This window comes from Podarcis pityusensis (genome assembly GCF_964106645.2).
Source record: "Podarcis pityusensis genome assembly, chromosome: 5".
Lineage (NCBI taxonomy): Eukaryota > Metazoa > Chordata > Lepidosauria > Squamata > Lacertidae > Podarcis > Podarcis pityusensis.
This window is the reverse complement of record NC_138032.1, coordinates 57,826,957-57,846,884: the sequence shown is the minus strand read 5'-3', so window position 1 is coordinate 57,846,884 and position 19,928 is coordinate 57,826,957. Positions and strand designations below refer to the sequence as shown.

The 19,928-nt window shown below is 42.1% G+C and overlaps 1 long non-coding RNA gene across 2 annotated transcripts in view; it reads left to right on the top strand.

Moving 5' to 3' along the window:
* The window catches only part of LOC308477091, a 54,922-nt gene that overhangs the window by 9,989 nt on the left and 25,005 nt on the right, over nt 1–19,928 (top strand). Inside the window, exon 1 of one of the 2 annotated variants that reach the window (XR_013986362.1) lies at nt 5,340–5,446. The exons of the other annotated variant lie outside the window; for it this stretch is intronic. This is a non-coding gene — a long non-coding RNA (uncharacterized lncRNA). Of the gene's footprint in view, nt 1–5,339; nt 5,447–19,928 lie in introns of those variants that run through there. 2 annotated transcript variants of the gene reach the window in all.

Below are 19,928 nucleotides of genomic sequence, written 5' to 3'. Positions count from 1 at the left end.
CTAGTCACAAATGTTATTTGTAAATCCATATCAGACAATATCAGCTGACACCCTCTTTCTGTCCTGGTGTCATATGAGATACAGGCAATTCATCCAGGCTTTTAACCATTCCAGCTAAGTTGTCCCTTATTTGATGACTTGATAACTTATATGTGCTTGTGGCATCTTGGGATAGAATTCATAGCAGGCTGTAGTAACTCCTGGAATGGTGGACTCAGAACTGTCCCAATGCCTATTTTTATTTCAGTAATCAAGTTTTCATACCAAGGTAATCTCAGTAACCTAGAAATACTTGATGGTGGACAGTAGTCCATGAAAGCTTATACCACAACCACAAGACGTTTATTAGTCTTTAAGGTGTCACAAAACTCTTCGTTGATTTTCCTGCAACACTGTCCTGTCCTGTCTCCAATCCCACTTCCCTTACAGTGACCATTTTATTTCTTCCATTCAACCATTTATCAAATTGTATGGTGAATGGATACATGATGGGTCATTGAACAAATGAGAGTTAAAGTGGACGAACAGTAATTTTGAGTCAAGGAATCCAATAGTTTGCCAAGTGAGTGCTGAATTGAACAAACAGTATTAGACAGAGAATCAAAAGAGTGAAAGTAAAGTCAGAAATATTTCATTGTCTTCATTGTGTATACCCCCAACCCTTTTGGTTTCAGGAGTCACTCAGCAAAGAGTGACAAGAATCCATTCAATTTCTTCTGAAATATTTTTTTACTTTATTAAACCACATTCCCCCCCCCTCCATGGGTTGCTAATTACAAAAGGTCTTGGGTCCAGCTGTGATCCACAACCGTGATCAGAACAAACATCAGTAAGTTTTGTTGCATCTATATATCTTCCTAGAGTGATCTCAAACAGCCTGCAACAAGATTACACGTGGTCACAATCACTAATTTTTGAAAATAGCATTACTTATGCCAAGGACAGTTATTAACACCATCTGGTAAGCATTTTTGTTTTATTTATAATTTATTTGTTTTACTTAGGAATTCCTGATTCCCAACCTCCTCCTCCTCCTCCTCCTCCTCCTTTTGCTTCCCACATTGATTTCGGAGGACTCAATAATGCACAGTCTGAGACCCTCTGAATTAATCTGTTCAGAGTTGAAGATATTTGACAGTAGAGATGAAGAATGACTGTCATATGACAGAAAGCCCCACCCCCAGCTTTCAATTATCAGAAATAAATAAGAAAATGAAGAATGAATCCTTTTGTGGTTGTGGGTGGAACAACATGAGCATTGTTAAATGATCTAAATACCACAATGAATTAGACATTCTGATTCAGGGCCTTCTGAAGTGTAATAAACAGATTGTTAAAATTCACTCTGAAATTGATGTATTCAGAAGATTTTCTTGTCAGCAGGCAGCTAACGGACAGTTCCAGACATGTGGAACAAAAGCTTTTAAGCACTAGTGTAATTATTTTTCTTCTAGGTAGGAAAACATCCTGGCTTTCTTCTTCTACACATGTTTTATTTTGATGCCAAGAGAAATATAAGACAAAAAAGAAGGGGTGGCTCATGGCGAGTTTTAAAAAACTAGCTGTTGAATAGACACCAAGTAATTTTCTCTCCATGGCATGTACTTCTGTTGAGGAACAATAGACCTCTGCTGTTTAGCATGGAGTCTTTTTTTAAAAAAAATATTTTTCTTATTTTGTGATGGAAAAAAATAAAAAACCAAAACTATACTATGCCTGAAAAAGAATATTTGGGGGGGGGGGTGTTTCCGCAAAACAGAAGTTTCTAGTCACTTCAGTTTTTAAAACCCACCAGAAAATGAAGTGATCTTCATTACAAAATGACACCTCAATCCTTGGATTGAGGAATAGTGTAGAATAAGTGGGCTTGAAAAATCATTTGAGAAGTAATCTAATTAATTAATTAATGTCATAAAATTAAGGTACTGCTTGAATGATAAAAAACAACAACACCCCACCTCAGAGTGGTTGGAGGGACACATCTGAGGAGGCAGGTGAGAAGGAAAGTTCAAAGCGGATATTTTCTTGGACTGAGCAATCAAAACCACAGGAAGCCATCATAATTTACCTCTGGATAAATTAATGCCAGGGGTAACATCCCTATTCCATTTTTTAAAAAAATAATATTTATTGTGAATTTTAAGATTACAAAGAAACAAAGAAAAAAAAGAAGGAAAAAACAAGTAACATTTAAACAATACGAATCAATAAAAAAAAAGATCAAAAAGAGAAAAAAACAAAACACATAATACATCAAAATCAAAAAGCAAAAATAGACAAAAAATTTAAAAACAAATCCAATATTCCCAAATCATTAACTGTCATTACCTTGTTTCATCGACCTCCTCACACCTCCCTTTTTTGTATTCTAGTTGTTAATTATCTCAGCAAATCCTTTCCATCTTTCATAATATTCTGTCATTAAATTACCTTAATCTATTTTAACCTTATCTTACCATAAAAGGCCCTAAAACTTAAAACTTAAATCTTATTTATACCAAATTCTCTTAACCATGACATATTCTTACATAATTCTTTTTAACATTTCTGCTAAAGCCAAATAATTTCATTCCAACATTTTTCTAATACTCTTTACTTTTACAAGATTTTCCTAAATAAATTGTTTAAAACTTTCTTCCAATCTTCATCCAACGTCTCTTTCTCCTGGTCTCGGGTTTTGTCAGTCCTTTCTATCCCATCCATCTAGTCCATCAACCTGGTAACCTTATATCCGAGGCCCTTGGATCTCTTCCATGTCCCATCCGCAGATCTTCTTCATATTTATACCTGTGCTTTACTTTGTCTTCTGCTCCTTTCACTCGGACAGACTCATCTTGACAATGTTTTTGTCCTTTCTCGACAGATCAGCCCCTTTTCCAAAGTCAACACTGAACTCCATGTGGTATTTAAAAGCATGTTTCAAAGTCCCTCCAAAGTTAAGGGCCCGCACAATTCCGAACGCCTCCCGGCCCAAAGCCAGACTTGGAAGATCAAAACATCCCTGCATAGGGGGGTCTATCCAGCCCCCCATCTCCAAGCCAAACAGAACTCTGTCTCTCCAAATCTGGCTTTTTCCAGGTTCATTCGTCAAGTCCAACAACTCATGTTCCTGCTGGGCCACAGTTCCCTCCATCTCTGCCTCACTAGGTCCAGCAACAACCTCCTCCCTCATCTGATCTGTCAAAGCACACTCCTGAATTAATTCCTGAGTGGGTTCTATATAGGTACCCACTGCCTGTCCAAACTTTCCGATCCCAACAGTCATCAAATCCATCTTCTCATGTAACTGTTCCAATAAAGCACTTGTCTTACAGAAGGCCAACACCAGAGCCTCCGAGTACATTCTTGTTGAAGATCAAAGTCTGGTCCCACGATCTTAATCTATTGCAGCTGCAAAGCTCCCCAGTTCGGATTTAATAACAGTTTCACAAGCTCCCTCTAGGGGAAAAAGCTTCTATTTGTATCCATCTCTCTCTCTTTTTTTTAATAAAGCAAATCTAACAACAAAGTTTCCTTTTTCAGATATTTTGTCAATATTTTGTTCCTTTTAGATGCGAAGGGGAACAATGGAATCAATATGTTTCTCTTCTTTTAACTATCTGTCAAAAACGTTTGTCTATAGTCAATGAACTTCCCGAAGACGTCTGTCCTGACACCCCGCTCCCAGGTTCAGGACGGTGGAGAATTGCTTTTCTTTACTTGTCTTCTGCAAGTTTAATCAGTCCAGAAAAAGTTCCCCCCTCTTCTCCTGCTTCCAAGTGGGGTTCAGTAATTTTAAATGATGAAAATTGATCCTTTACAGACGATTTTCTAAGCTCTAGCTTGCCGTGTCTTTGCTTCAATCTATTTACAAAAAGTGGAAGGCAGACTTCCTGTTTAGACCTTCCCGCTTCAGTGCCAAATTAAAAGAAATTTCTTATTCCAATTTTCCGTTCTACTCACGGACAGTTATTTAAGCTCCAATTGTCCACAGGAAAAAGTCAGCGCTCTCCAGCAACAGCAATGCGGCTTCACTCCGTGAAAGAAGCAGTCGATTCAAGGCACCGCGCCACTCACCCCACGTCGCTCCGGAACCCCGAAATCGGGTTTCCCCGCGAGTAGGGGGGGCGCAAAGGTGCCGGCCGAATCCCACGTCCACAGGCTTCTCCCGCCTGTGGTTTTTGATGGGTCTCTGCCTCGCCGTGGCGGTTCAGACCCTGTTTTCCACGGAGCGGATTCCTCCCGATCGGAGGAAATCCGCCATTGCCAGAGGCGCCAACCCAGAAGTCCTATTCCAAATCCCATTCAGCAGCCACTGGGAGGGGCTAATGCAGAGGTGGAGCTAACTGCTTCGGCACCCGGAGTGGCACACATGCTGTGCACTTGGGGGCAGGGCTAACTGCCCATGGGGGTGGGGTGAGCATCCCGGGGGGGCAGCGTGGCGATGTCACCCCCCCCCAGGGATGACACCCAAGGTGGACCACACCCACCACACTCCCCCTTACTCTGCCAGTGGGCTAATGTCAGCTGAGGTAGCTTTAACCTAGCAGAGGGAAAATAAGCAGTTAAAACCGTGAGTCAGCTAAAGGACCCTTTCAATAATGAGAGTAGCCCAACAGGTTATGTGCCTTCCTGCTGGTAGTGTACTTTCAGTTTTCTTACTGTTTTATAACTGCCCAAATTTAGCACCAGCTCTGCAGCAGGTGTTTCCTTTCAGCATCTACCTGGGTTGTACTGTTCAGTCACTTAATTATTTTGCTTAATGTACACATTTTTGCAAAGCAATGTCCCCTTAACATTTGAATGCATTTCTATAAGTTGTTTTCATTAACATACACATTTTCATGCACACTTTACTCTGCTAGGTGCCTTTCTTATACTCCTTACTTGACTGGAAAACTTCATTGCAAAATTCAGAGAATTCAGAGACTTTCAAAGGATGGCTGTGTTTCTGTTCATGCATTATTCTGGAAAGTGCAGATTTGGTAGATTCACCTTTAAACACAAACCGAATCAAATTTCTCCCTAATTCCTTGTTTACAGCAGCTTTACTTCTTTGGGGAAAGATACACAACGCCTTTCATTGTGCAAGCTAGGTTTTCTGTTCACTCCTTGCTCTCTCTCTCTCTCTCTTCCTCCCTCCTTCCAACAAAAAGAAACTGAACTTTTGCAGCTTCTTTTTTTGGTACAAAATCTTCACATAAAATCTGTAAAGAGCAAGGCATACAGGAAATCACACCACTTTATTGTCCACACTAATGCATCTTCTTCCATTGTCAGAATAATGATGGCAAGAGAAAGATTTGGAGAAGTAATTGACTCACTTGTTTTCCCCTCTCCTTTCTATATCTAAGATATCAACGGAAAGTGCTCACTCTCAAAGAGTGCTAGAGAAAAGATTGACTTGTAAAAGCAACACAAAAGGCACCGGTTATGTTTGAAGGTGCCTTCGATAGCAGATTCACAAGTGAGTCATGTTTTGTCTTTTTGTGCTTCTCTAGGTAATATGGGGTGCTTTCAGACAGGGGGTAGCAGAGCATGAAATATCACAAATGGAGCATTGGCATTTTTTTAACTTATTGGATTTCCGCTGGAAATCCAGACTGAATGGTGGTGGGCGCAAGGGGGAATACAGCCTAGCATTTGGCTAACAGTGACCTTGTATGGATGTGGCAAAAAAACAAACTTGCATGGATGAGGAGCACCAGTCCCACAGTAAGTTCCTATCTGGAAGCAGCCATGGAAATGCTGAAAAATGAACACCAGATATGTATGCGGACTTCATACAGCTTGGCACAGGGGAATTGCAAATTCAGCTTGCACAAATACGGTTGCCTTTTGCAACAAACCCACTTTCCCAAAATACTTGACTTTTTACCATAAATAAAGTGTTGTAGTCACAAACCAGATACAGAGGGTGGATATTGTTGTTGCAAGTCTGTTAAAACTTAAAATGGCAGATACAGCTCTGATACGCATTTGAATTCCTTAGACAAGCTTCATTGTCTGTTGGAATCTTCAGACAACAGGAATAGAGTCAGATCAATTCTATGGGTCCCATTGGCTACATCAACCACTTTCAGTGCTTTCACTGGCATTGCACCATTGCAGTCCAATGCATGCCCTGCAGCAAATTCATGTAAAATCTGGCCCATTAAGGCTCCCAAACTTGACATGTGCTGGAGCGTTCAAGAGACTCCATAATCTTATGATACTATTCTATTTTTACATGGCTGGGTTCTATGCATTTCTTTCAAATGGTTGCATGGCTGTGTCTTCTATAAAAATCCCACCACCTCCTGAGAACAAACCTCTCCCTTAGTGCAGTCATAAATACATCTCAGTACATTTGTGCTGCAGTTCCTTGTTACAGCTTGGCCTTTTTCTTATGCTAATGCAGGCCTACCATTACTTCAAAATGAGTAATGCTAATTTGGCACATTGTGTCCTCCCCTGGAAGTTAAAAAACCCCCACAAAAATAATAGAAACTAATGTTATGCTGACCTCAGCAGCTGAATACATTCATGCTAGCTCTTATACAGAGTTGTCCAAATAGCATTGGTTTCCCCTGCCCCAGCAAAAGGCATTTAAATACAGCATGAGCAGGTTTGCATTTTGGATATATGCCAGGAACAGGGGAGGTGGAATGAATCCAAAATGCTAACGCAGATCACAAGCAGCAGGATCCTATGGTGATGTATCAGCTCCTTTGGCAACCTGTGACAAGCAAGGAGGTCAGAGCAGTGTGACTCTTACTGCCTCAAAGCTCTCTCTCTCGCTTTATCATGTCTCCAGATTGCCAGGAAGAGTGGTAACTGACAAGAAAGGAAGAAACACAAATAGCTTGGTTACCAAGCTCCTTGACTGCTAGAATCCTAGAGTTGGGAAGGACTGTGAGGACCATCTACTCCAACCCCCTGCAATGCAGGAATATGCAGCTGTCCCTTCTGGGGACCAAACCTGCAGCCTTGGTGTTATCAGCACCACGCTCTAACCAACTGAGCTATCCAGACAAGAAAGGCTTCCCCAGCCAGCTTTCCTAGCCTCATTTATTAATGTATGTGTTAACTGTTCAAATAAGGGACACGGGTGGCACTGTGGGTTAAACCACAGAGCCTAGGACTTGCCAATCAGAGGGTCGGCGGTTTGAATCCCTGTGATGGGGGGAGCTCCCATTGCTCGGTCCCTGCTCCTGCCAACCTAGCAGTACGAAAGCATGTCAAAGTGCAAGTAGATAAATAGGTACCGCTCTGGCGGGAAGGTAAACGGCATTTCCGTGTGCTGCTCTGGTTTCGCCAAAAGCGGCTTAGTCATGCTGGCCACATGACCCGGAAGCTGTCTGCGGACAAACGTCGGCTCCCTCGGCCTATAGAGCGAGATGAGCGCACAACCCCAGAGTTGGTCATGACTGGACCTAATGGTCAGGGGTCCCTTTACCTTTACCTAACTGTTCAAAAAACAAAACACACACCACCTGTACAGGTCACTCCCAGGTCAACCTGGACTAGGGACCTTCTGCATGCACCTGACTGGTCTAGATGGTTTTCATTATTATATATATTTCTTGAAGTTCTAACTGCAGTTCTGTAGGAAATCTTACTTTCATTTATGCATATCCAAGACAGAAACATACTGAATGCATGACACAAAAGGCCAGGTAAATTCTAGTTATTTTGCAGAGTTTATTTAAAAGCCTGCTTTGTTTATGCGGCAACAAAGAGTGGTGATTGAGTCAATAGTCAGGGTTTTTTCTTCTCTTTAAGAAATGGCTTGTGCAATCCAGTGAAAATCAATCAGCTGTCAGAGTATTTATTCTAGAATTCCCAGATATCTATTGTAAAATTAATGCAGGTGCCTTGTTTGCAGAAGGCTTTGTACTGCAGTAGTTGCTGAACACTAGTGCCGCCTTCATCTAACAGAAATATTCTTGCCAACATTGATATTTGCTAATTTTTATGAAATTAGCTGGGTTATTTTTAAAAACATTCTACTAGTATTTCAGCAAGTGGAGTGTGTGTGTGTGCTGTGCCCTGTTATCCAGCGCTGTAATGACTGACTTTCTCTTCAATCCTTCGTGAATCTGCTAACAAAGCTATAAACATGCCAACTTATATATATTTTGCATCGCTAACCTTGACAAGGGCTTCATAACGCTGTGATGATGTATGTAAATATTTTTTAAAGAGATGGCTTCATCTTTTATTCCATTAATTCGCTTATCAAAGGGGAATGAGAAATGTAGGCTTATTTACACCAGCTCATAAAAGGATCCCCGTTCTTTACAGCCCTCCTTAGCAGAAATCTGCCAGATAGATTACAGTTAGCAACAGCCACTCTGAAATGTGTGCAGAATAAAAAAACAAAAACAAGATCAGAATGAGGGAGAGAAAATATGAGAAAGAGGGAAGAGGAGTCATACTATGCGAGGAGAGAGATGTGAGCTGCACTTCTCTCTTTGTACTTCTGGTATTATATGTGAAAGGGCACCAATGAAATATTTCTCTAGCAGGAACTACTGACCACTGCAGTGGTGTATTTGAAGGGGGATGGAATTTCTTATAATTGCTACAAGTATGTGGCATTACCTGATGCAGTCAACTCAAGGCTTCATAGAAATATAAAAAGCTGACACCAACAGGGGGCAGCACCTTAATACTATAACAGCCTCTCTGTCTGTAATGAAGAGTTCAATGTAGCTGCCTAGCACCGCTATGTAGTTAACTGGGTGTACAATACGAGGGCTACTATTGTACATATTAGTACTCTCCCTGCCCCTCCACAGGCACACACCCTATTGTTCAATCAGTGTTTCAAAAAGACTCGTGTTGGAGAGGATAATGCACACGTTTCTCTGCCAACCACACTTGTGAATAACAACACTTTGGGAAGGGATCAGCAGTTCACAGGCTTAGTTTTGAACCACATGTCCATATTACTCATTCTGGAAAAAAACATTTGCCTAGGCTGGTTCAGACCCTTCAACTCCGGTGCTGGAAACTTCCCTTAAACTTGTGGTGCATCTGAAGTTTCATTTAGGGATGGAAATTGATTGTTTCTGGTGAATGTATTTGGAAAGATAATCCCCCTGATTTCAGGAGTTACTTATGAGAAATGCTTAATGGTCTAGCCACCTTGATTGCACTGAGATGTACTGCTGGGATTTCTGGACCACAAACGGTCATAGTAGGGTCAAAATGCATATAGTGCAAGAGATCTGGAATCCCCTCTCCCAATGCCTTTCTTAAGGCACAAAATCACCTGTAGGGCAGTGAAAGAGAAGGTGTTTAACCCTTTACTTCTGCACCATTTCTCAGTTCAAAGTAGGCACTGTCCAAGACTCCAGTGGGGGGAGGGGAGGGGAGACAAGCACAGTGGTACCTCAGGTTAAGTACTTAATTCGTTCCGGAGGTCCGTACTTAACCTGAAACTGTTCTTAACCTGAAGCACCACTTTAGCTAATGGGGCCTCCCGCTGCTGCCGCGCTGCCGGAGCACGATTTCTGTTCTCATCCTGAAGCAAAGTTCTTAACCTGAAGCACTATTTCTGGGTTAGCGGAGTCTGTAACCTGAAGCGTATGTAACCTGAAGCTTATGTAACCTGAGGTATCACTGTACCAGCATTACACATTTTAATTCTCCCCAGCAGGGATAATAGCAGCCTTTAGATTTAGCCTGAGGAAATGGTTTAACCTCAGAAAGGATTGCATACCCCCTTTCTCTAGCACTGCTTCCTCAGTCAGATTAGGAGCCCCCCTCCCAATGTCCTAGCAGTAATATGAATCAAAGGAAACCTGGGAGATTTGGTTTCTGTTCTTCTGGTTCATGTGTAGGGTGGAAAATGAGTAAATCAGGAGTGAAGTACTTTTGAGCAAACAAACAAAAATCTTGACTCATTGCATACCCAAAGTTCCAGCCTGGAGCAGCAATTATATCACAGTTATAAGTATGGATTTTACTGCCAACACGGAACAACAAAACCCTACCGCGGTAGATAAGAACAAAAACATGCTAAATGTTTGTAAGGTCAATGAAAGAAATGGTTTTAATTTTCACATGCTGTAAGGTCCAGTGTCCAATGTTGTTTTATGAAAAATTAGTTTCCAAAAAGGCTCCAAGCTCGGCAAAGTGATCTCTGGTGGGGGAAACAATATTTTAGTGTTTCTTAATGAGCTGAGAGACTATTAGAGGATTGCTAGCATTCCAGGTAGAACAAGAGCAATTAATTTAATGTTGAACGATATACAGATTTCTATAGGGCTACAAGAGCCGCTTCCTCTGGAGTGCTTCTGAGGCACAAAGCCCGACACAGTATTTGTGGCTTAATGAAGGTGATACTATCTGTGGAGAAAAAAACTTGTTGACTCTGTTTTTCCTTATGCAGCTACTTCCCCAGATCCCAAGCCAGCAGCTGAGGTGCTGAAATTTACTAGATCACAATGGGTACTGTGGAACTGTAGTATTTTTTAAAAAAATAACTTTTAAACTTCTTTTTTGCCTGCAATCTTCCACATTTTCCTACTTATTCTGATGATAAATTGCTCACTGGGTGACATGCCACAATAATTTTAACCTTTTGTTTACATGAGGTCTATGATGTCTATTCTAGAGTATCAGTGAGCAGACATGTCTGTGTCTCCAGTTTCCAAGATCAGCCAAAACCCACTCTCACACAGTCCCTTGGCCTAATGTTTTCCAGCCTAGTATGAAATAGCATCCATCCAAGTGTGGTGGGAAAGGCCCACCCATTTGTCTCCATGGCTGCCTTTTTGGACTTAACTGGCCAACCAAAGCTATTATTACGTCAACGAAAAGCATAATTGGACTGGTTTCCTCTTACAGATTCTAGCCTCACATATACAGGATCACAGCTCTGGAACAAACCCATGGCCATCATCCAGACTGACCTCCCCGAACCCACAACACTATTTTATAATTTAACTGTAAGCCACTGTAAGAAGAACTCTGCTTTGTTGGATCAGGCCAAAGGTCCAGCTAAACGAGCACTGAAGCAGATGCCTTTGGGAACTCCAAAAGTAGGACCTTTGTGGGGTCAGCAACAGCACTTGGGGCACTCTGGGGCAGACTGCCTCTAACTGTGGAAATAGTATGTAGCTATCATGACTAGTAGCCAGTTGTGCTTTTATCTTGTATTTTTATCTTGTGAACAGTTCTGAAATCTTTGGATGAAGGGAGGTATATTAATTTAATTAATATTAACAATCATAATTATTTATAACCTTATCCTCCACAAATCTGTCTAAATCCCATATATGTAAAGCCAATCAAATTGGTGACCATAAACTACCTCTTGTGACAATGTACTCCATAGTTCAGCTAATAAACACCTTACGGCCTTATGGTGGCCAAACTGGACTGTGGGGGGCGGGAGAGAAAGAGAAGAGAAAAGAAACAAAGCTATTTTAATCTCAGAATGCATGGCTCCTCAACCTGTTTTGTAATTCTAATTAAGGAAACAAATGACTTGTTAACGTGCCAACAACCTCAACAGGTAGAGGGGCCTGGAGAATCTGCATACTGCTCTCCTACCCTGCAATCCCCCAATTGAGAAGCCTCTCCCATGCATTGATCTGTCTTTGGCCTGGTTTGCGCATCACAGGAAGCCCGAGTATCACCCACCATGACTGTGCAAAAATGCTGACTCATGGAAGGAAGATCGCAACCACTTTGCTCCTCTCTGGGCTTTCTAAGGCAGCACGACACACCAACTAAGACCAGGTTTTTTTTTACTTCGTGCATTATTCAAATCTAGGGCCAGGCTTAAGTTTTCCACACTACTACAGGCAACAGGTGAACAACCACACTTTTCTCTCCTATGTATATAGAAGCATATAACTGGCTGGTCTACAACCTTTCTTCCTCACATGCTAATTTTGATGTGCAGGGTTTTTCTTTTTCTACAGGGCAAAGTTTGTGGTATGTCCTTCCTGCATCCTGAAGTGGTGCAGTCCACTCTTCCAGCTCCTCATTCTACTGCAAGTGTAGACCACATATTGGAGTTCTGCAACTGGCAGAGGCAAGGGGGCTCAGATTCTTTCATTAGGAGAGCAACAAAGCTGCTAAGTGGACCTCTTAAAACTTAGCATTGTGTCCTTGATCAGATGTACGTGAAAGAAGAGAGATCTTCATAGCCCTAGTCTCCACTGACTTCTGTCCTTATTATCAATCAGCTCCACAGCACTTTTGTTGTGAAAAGCAGCACTTCATCATTCATATAGCATTAATTCTTGTGCGGGGGGGACGACCCTCCTTCTATGATTATGGGTTGCTTTTGCAGATTTGGAGCAGTTACAGCCTCTTGTCTGGGCCATGATAGAACCAGTTTCATTTCTAGTGTCCTTGTTAAGGCCTCTGTAATCTACAGAAGAATGACAAGAATGACTTGAGTGAAGCCTCTGAGACAGGAAAATATCTGTTAAGCGGAGAACGTTTATCTACTTTGCCTTTTCTCCCCTACTTGTAGAATTGTGGAAGATCTCACTGCATAGCAAAGCTGACTAGAAAAGACACAGGGGAAAGGAAAGTTCATCTGAATTTATCAGTGACCGGGTTTCACACCTGCCTGATATAATCTTTCCTCAGGGATGCCTTGCCAAGGCTGATCTCACGCATTTCAGCTAGAGCTGCTCAGAATGGTGCGCTAACATTCGTTCTGTGTGTGCTACCAGTACTCCTTCTCTGAAGCAAGTAAACACCGATTATCCTTTTTGAAGTGGTGGTGGGGGTATCTATTATATAAGTTTAATGCAGCATCTCTTTCCCAGAATACATCTTGGTATAGAAGAAAGCATTTTCCTTTAACATATAGAACTGCGCTCTCTCTTTCTCTCTCTCTCTGTAAATCTGCTCAGTGGACTATATTGAAAATGTGATAGGCAGGAAAATAAACTAAAAGCTAGAGGCAGCACTGAGTGGCCATTTAAGCAATATGAAAGATTAAAAGTACCTATGAGAAAAGAAAACTTCAGCATAACTAAAGTAAATGGAGTCAGTGCCAGTTTGCTTCACTGCAGCCTGTCTCTTGAGCTTTGTCTACCACCAGAATTTCCTAGCTAAGGAAACTGGCTATACAGTTCCACCCTACAAATAAAGAGGAGCTGGAGGGGGAAGGGGTGTTGAGAGCTCAGAAAGAAGCACATCTGGAAGACCACAATTTGAGTAAAAGTAGAATGCATAAGTTAAAAGAGTCTCCCACACTTTCATCTGCCGCCCATGCATTCTCCACTTTTTCTCAAATTTGGCAGTCTCAATCTGAATCAGGTTTGAGGGGAGCTTGCCCATCTCTATTTCAAATTGCTCCGGATAATTTATTAATGATTTCAGTAGCACAAGTCCCAAAGCCGATCCTTGCAGGGCACTTATTCCTCCCTCCCTCCAATGTGAAAACTCTTCTTTTATTTCTACTTCAATTTCCTGTTCTTTAACCAGTTACTGATCCATAAAAGGCCTGTCCTCTTCTACCATCATGACTCACGACTCTTTAGTGAGGAACACTGTTGAAAGCTTTTTGGAAGCCGAAGCCTAACAAGTCTACCAGATTAGCCCAGTCTTCTAAAAGCCAAGCTGCTTCTTTCATAGCAAGGCTTGTTCTTCCACCCTTCAATTGTTGGCATCCATCTGCCTTTTGAAACAATGGAGGAATTGACCTTTGGGGGTGAAGTTAAACTGTTGGAAGGTTGCAGTGCCTGCTGTTGCTGCATCTGAAATAATTTCAGATTTAATCATGTTTCCACTAGTTTAATGGAACAGATGCTAGATAGTCTGTTATTTCCTTTATTCCTCCCTCATCTCTTTCTTAATTATCTTATACTGAGTACCTACCGGTTCTCCAGTAGAGAGTCTGATTTTAGTGACAAGCTTCATATTTTTGTTAGACGATCAACAATATCACACTTACGTTCTTTAGGCACTCTTAGACATCAAATATTGCAGTCTTTTTAAAACATGAAGCTGCTAAGTTCTTGTCACATTGCTCTGTGTCAGTTGTCTTTCTGATTAATTAGCTTAATTATCCACACTAAGTGGCTTTGCTTCCGCAGGATCAGATAGGAACAGTGTACATGATCAGTTACATATGGCCTCTGGAGTGGGATCAGCAACCTTAGCGGACACTGCTCTGAAATGTGTTGATATTTCAGAACTAATCTGTTAGGGTTTTAAAGATGATTAATTAAACCGTACATATAATGCTGTTATTTTGATAACTTCTGTCATTGTTTTAAATCCAATCACTTGAATTGCTGATCTCACAAACAGCTCTACAGGCGTGAAATCCAAGAATTTCTTAAGGTCCAAAGCTTTTCTTTAGGTTTCCAGACTACTTAGGCTGTATCCCTAAACTCACCTAGGGAAAAGGACAACTGAATTTAAACAGGGCTTCTGAGTAGACGTGGTTGGGATTGTGCTGTAATGCACTGCAACAGACACAGTGCCTATATGTGATGGAGCCTGCAATATTATGCTCATTTTGTTGTATGTAAGTTCATTGAACGCAGTGGGTAAGGCTGCAGCAATATCTATGAAGGAAGTTTCTTCCTGTGAATTCTTTCCTACAACAGATTGACTGGTCTTATATAGGCAGTATCACTCATATGTGAGAAGGACCCTTCACATTGAAGTATGCAGAGTCTTTCTGTCACAATTTTTCTGTCTGTCTCATTTACCCCATGACACTTTGGCTGAGGAATTCCAATAGATGATGTGATTCCTGAGATATAGATGAATTTCACATTCCAGTCCTAACAAGACCTAAGCTCAGAAGCTGTCGGTTTGCCCAGTCCTTTAATCTTCCTTTCACATCCTAGAGCTGTCCCAGAACATTTCAGCACAAAGTAAGTTGATCCGAAACCCAGAACATTATGTGTCCCCCCTCTAAACTCAAGCTAGGGGTGGGGAACTTGGCCCACCAGGGATTTTAATTTGGCCCATGAGGCTGTTTTCCTCAACCAGGCACACCTGCTCATATGTGATGTCACGTGTGGGACAGGTAAACTATTCATTGGCAAGGGAAAGTCTTCTTTGGTTCTACCACCCTTCAGCTGCAGAAGCATCTAAATGTTGTGGATTCTTCCAGAAATCATTGTGAACAGAACCCACTTACCTGTCAGGAATTTACCAGCCAATTAGACTCATCACTAGTTTATACTAATCCTAAAGGTAAAGGTACCCCTGACCGTTAGGTCCAGTGGCGGATGACTCTGGGGTTGCACGCTCATTTCGTTCTATAAGCCGAGGGAGCCAGCGTTTGTCCACAGACAGCTTCCGGGTCATGTGGCCAGCATGACTAAGCCACTTCTGGCAAACCAGAGCAGCGCACGGAAACGCCGTTTACCTTCCCACCAGAGCAGTACCTATTTATCTATTTGCACTTTGACGTGCTTTCGAACTGCTAAGTGGGCAGGAGCTGGGACTGAAAAAATGGGAGCTCACCCCGTCACAGGGATTCAAATCACCAGCCTTCTGATCAGCAAGCCCTAGGCTCTGGTTTAGACCACAGTGCCACCCACGTCCCTATACTAAACCTAGACCAGGCAAATATGTCCTGCACTGGCTTTGCTTTTGGCTGTTTTGGAAGCTGTTATGAACACAGAGCATAGGATGTTGCTTCATACTCAAGTCAGATCACTGGTCCGACAAGCTCAGTATTGTCTACACTGACTAGTGACAGATTTTAACAGGGATCTATTCCCAGCCCTACCTGAAGACACCGGGGATTGAACCTGGGACCGTCTGCTTGCAAGGCAGATGCTTTGCCACTGAGCTACAGCTCTTCTCCAGCTATGGCCCTTTCGAACATATTATGTCTCCCCCACAAACTTCCAACAAGGAGTGGGGAGCACTTCCAGGCAGGTGACTTTAGGTTCCACTGGCCTCATCGCAAGACAGTTTTAAAAAATGGATTTAACATACAAAAGCACAGTCTTAAGTGGCTGTGCTACATTCCCGATTCACTCTCGCAGTTAATTATTTACATCTTTTGAGGCTGCTCTGCTATTCCAGGGGCCAGAAGTTGTGGCACAGAGGAGGAGGTGGGAACCATTAGCTGCATGGTGTATGCAGCCTTGTGTTGCAAAGAGACTGGCCAAAACGTTTAATTGATTTTCCCTCTGCATGCTTGGGTTCAGAAAACCTGATAAATGACAAATACAAATGTTTATCACAATGTGCCAGGTATTCACAAAGTAAATTCAGACCCCCCTAAAGAAGGAAAATATATTTCTCACAGCCAAGTAGCCATTCATAAAATGTAACTTTGCTGAAACAAGGAAGACTCTTGTGGCACCTCAAAGCCTAACACAATTATTATAGGATCAGCTTTCATGTATCTGATGAAGTGGGTTCTAATCCACGCAAGTTTATGCCGTAATAAATGTGTCAGCCTTTAAAGTGCCAGAAGACACATTTGTTTTTGTTGCAAGGGACCAACACAGCAGCTTCTCTCGAATTTTGTTTTGCTCATTTCCATGTGAATTTCCAGTCAAAGCCATTTATTAACCAGCTGGTGGCAGTGTTTTCTTTAGGAAAAGTTTTTTTTATATGGAATATTGCCTTCATTCCTCTCATAACAGCTTCTGAACATTTTAAAGTGAAAGGATCTCTCCGTTCTTTTATTCCTCCTCCCTAAAATTTCAGGCAAATTCTTACAAGGAGCAAAAGCTTCTCTCCCTCCCGCCCCCATTTGTAAGACTGCCACTGTTTTGAAGAGTTATATAATAGCGGGAAAGAGAACGGAGAAAAGAGGCTATTTCTTCCAAGCTGGGGTGTCCTTGTTTTCCGTTGTTTGTTCTGACAGGATGCTGCCTGATTGGAAGGATTCTTAGTCTGCCTGTGTAAGCTAGTTTAGATTTGGAAGGGAGACGTTAAAAGCAATATAAAAGCATGACAGATTTAATACGGTTTTCCAGCCACTACTGTGCACTGAGTTTTAAGGGGGGGTTGCTGTTTTGGGGGGTAGGAAGCACTGGAACACTTACTTCTCATTCCCACACATTCACAATGGTTTCCATTACCTACCTAACTCACATAATGAGGATAAAATGAAAGGCAACGGCAGAGAGAGAGAAAGGGGAGGGGAGGGGATGCTTTATTTATGGTATCGAATAAGGAAGAATGACAGTTCTAGGCATTCATCACAAATTATTAAAAGAGCCAATCCAAAATACATTAATAAAACTGTCTCACAATGTAATCCTCACTCATTCCTGAACAACAACACATGAACCTCCTGCTAGGCTGCAGAAGAAAGAACCCTGAAAAACATTTTGATCTCTTTATTGGAGACCATCCTGCACTTGCTACGAAGCAACAAACGCATAGCCATACCATCTGCATCCTCTTCTTCTGGGAATCTTTTGCTTAGATGTAGGATTCTGCTTTGATGCCCATTATTGCTGACTATACTTGCCCTGGCTCATCATCACAGAAATGTCACCACAGCTGAAGAGGACAATGAAGTGCTTGGACTACATTAGCCTAGTCCTGCTTGAAATGCCCAGATGGGTTCCTCTAACAAAAATGTTCTATAGCAGCCTTATCCAACCAGACTACAACTCCCACCATCCCTGACCACTGGGGTTGATAGGTCACAATCCAAAATATCTGGAGAGCACCAGGTTGGGAAACACTGATTTATCGGTTCCCTTCTTTCCCCAGCAAGGACTAATAATTTGTTTTAGGTCTTGGCTTCGCCTCTTTTCTACCAGTGTCAGATACCATGCTGCAAAAGCGCCTGTGAGTTTGGGCACAATTTATGGAACTTACCTGGTAATTGCTTGCTTGCAACACCTTTCTTTCTACCTTCCCTTCTGTCTTGTTGCTGCTTTGATTGTAAGCCTTCAGGAAAGGTCTTTTCTATTCTCTCTCAAGCATGAAGCAAATTAGTAGTACCTTTTGTACAGTCACTGATATTATACAGACATCAGTGCTACTCATACACATTCATCTCCGCTGTTTGAAAATGAACCATATATTGGATAAAAGGAATCTTCAACCCCACCTAAGAGCAGAAAACTCAGGTCCATGTCCTTCAGATGTGGGGTGTGGACAGGGTCAGCCCAAGACATTTTGCTGCCTGAAGCAAAGGGCAAATGGTACCTTTCCATTTCATGCACAGAAACCAATCAGGATGACAGTTAAATGTTACTTCAACACTGATGAAGGAACAGTGGGGAGAGAAACACAGCTGAGTCCTAGCACCTTATCACTGCTCCCTGCCTCACAGCAACTACCTAATGGCAGGGCTGGCCTTTAGCCAGGACACTATTAACAACTATGTCACCTGGTTCACATTCCGCATCTTGTTTGTGCAAAACTACTCCACCTGAGCTACATTGAGGACAAATAGCCTTTTTTGTCCATAGATGTGTGAACTGGTCGTCTCCACTTCAGTGCTATATTAATGACATCTCTCCAAAACCATTTGATTCTTCAGTCCACTGATGAGCAGTACAGAAGCCTGATGAGAAACCGATCTGATTTTCTGTCTTTCTGTGCAGAAGATGCACCACAAGATTTGGTGATAGCCATTAACTTTGATGCCTTCAATGAGAAGAAGAGACACATTTATGCAACATAAATCTGTCAACAGCTATTAGCCACCAGTGCAGTTTCCATGTTTAGGGAACATAAGACCAGGTCAAGTTACTTACCCATGTAGACCAGCACTGCCAGTCCTGACTGGCAGCAGCTGTCTGGTGTCACCAGCAAAAGTTTGTCCCATGCTTTTTTAATTGATAGTTTTAAAACTGTAGAGACCGAGGACTGAACCTGGAACCTTCTACATGCAAAGCATGTGCACTATGACTGTCTTTGGCCCCTCCCTTATGTGGCAGTGTACCAGTCATTGGGGCCAAACACAGTAAATTCTTGCCTTCATGCCCTGCTTGTAAGTTTACTAGAAGGATCTGACTGGTCACCACTGAAAACAATAATAGACCAGATGCCAGGGCCGGCCCACCCATGAGACAAGATGAGGAGACAGCTTCAGGCGACAGGCTCCACAGGGACAGCAGATCCCAATGTCAATCTTTCTTCCTCCCTCGTTCATGACGTAGATCTTCACTCACCCCTTCTTCCATGGTAGGGAGTGAGAGTGCTGTTGTTTGAATTGCTTCAGGTGCCAAAATGACTTGGGCCAGCCCTGCTAGATGGACATTTAGATCTGATCTAAATTGGCAAGGATATTTACATGCTCTTTAAGAAGTCATTCTCAGTATCTGCTTTCTTATTTTATTTATTTTTTGTTACATTTAGATTCCACCTTATTCTCTAGGGAGTTCAAGGAGCTCTACATGGATCTCCCTCTCCCACTTAATTCTCAAAACAACCCAGTGAGGTAGGCTAAGCTAAGAGACAGTGAGTGGCCCGTGGTCAGCCAGTGAGATTCACAAATGAGCAAGGATTTGAACCCTAGTTTCCAAGGTCCTAATCCAACGCTCTAACCACTACACCACACTGGTTCAAGTTACTGATCTCTTCAGAGCATCCTATTTTCCTCATGGTATTCTTGTACTCTGCCCTGTCACTCTCTTTTTAGAGTATGACGGACAACCCTCTTGTTCACCTCTATTCACATGCTTTGTTTTCTCTGCACATGTAAATTGGAAGCTTTGTCTTTCACGGTGGTGCAACTCCCACTACAATTTATTGTTGTCCTCTGTCAGATTATTAGACACCCTGAAGAAAATTATTGCTCGGTACAAAATCAGTGCATTTTCTGGGCATGTTTTGCAACAGTTTCTGAACATGATAATTATGCATTCAGAACCCCCCTATCACTCGCTTCATGGACTCAGCGTGTTCAGTTTCTGCTGCTTGGAAAGATCTGGATACAATCCTGCCAACTTGTTCCTGCTGGACTTTTCTCTGACTCAGCCCAGGGAAAACCTAGTTACTGAGTAGACACCATAATTACGAAGAGATTCTTTCCTTCC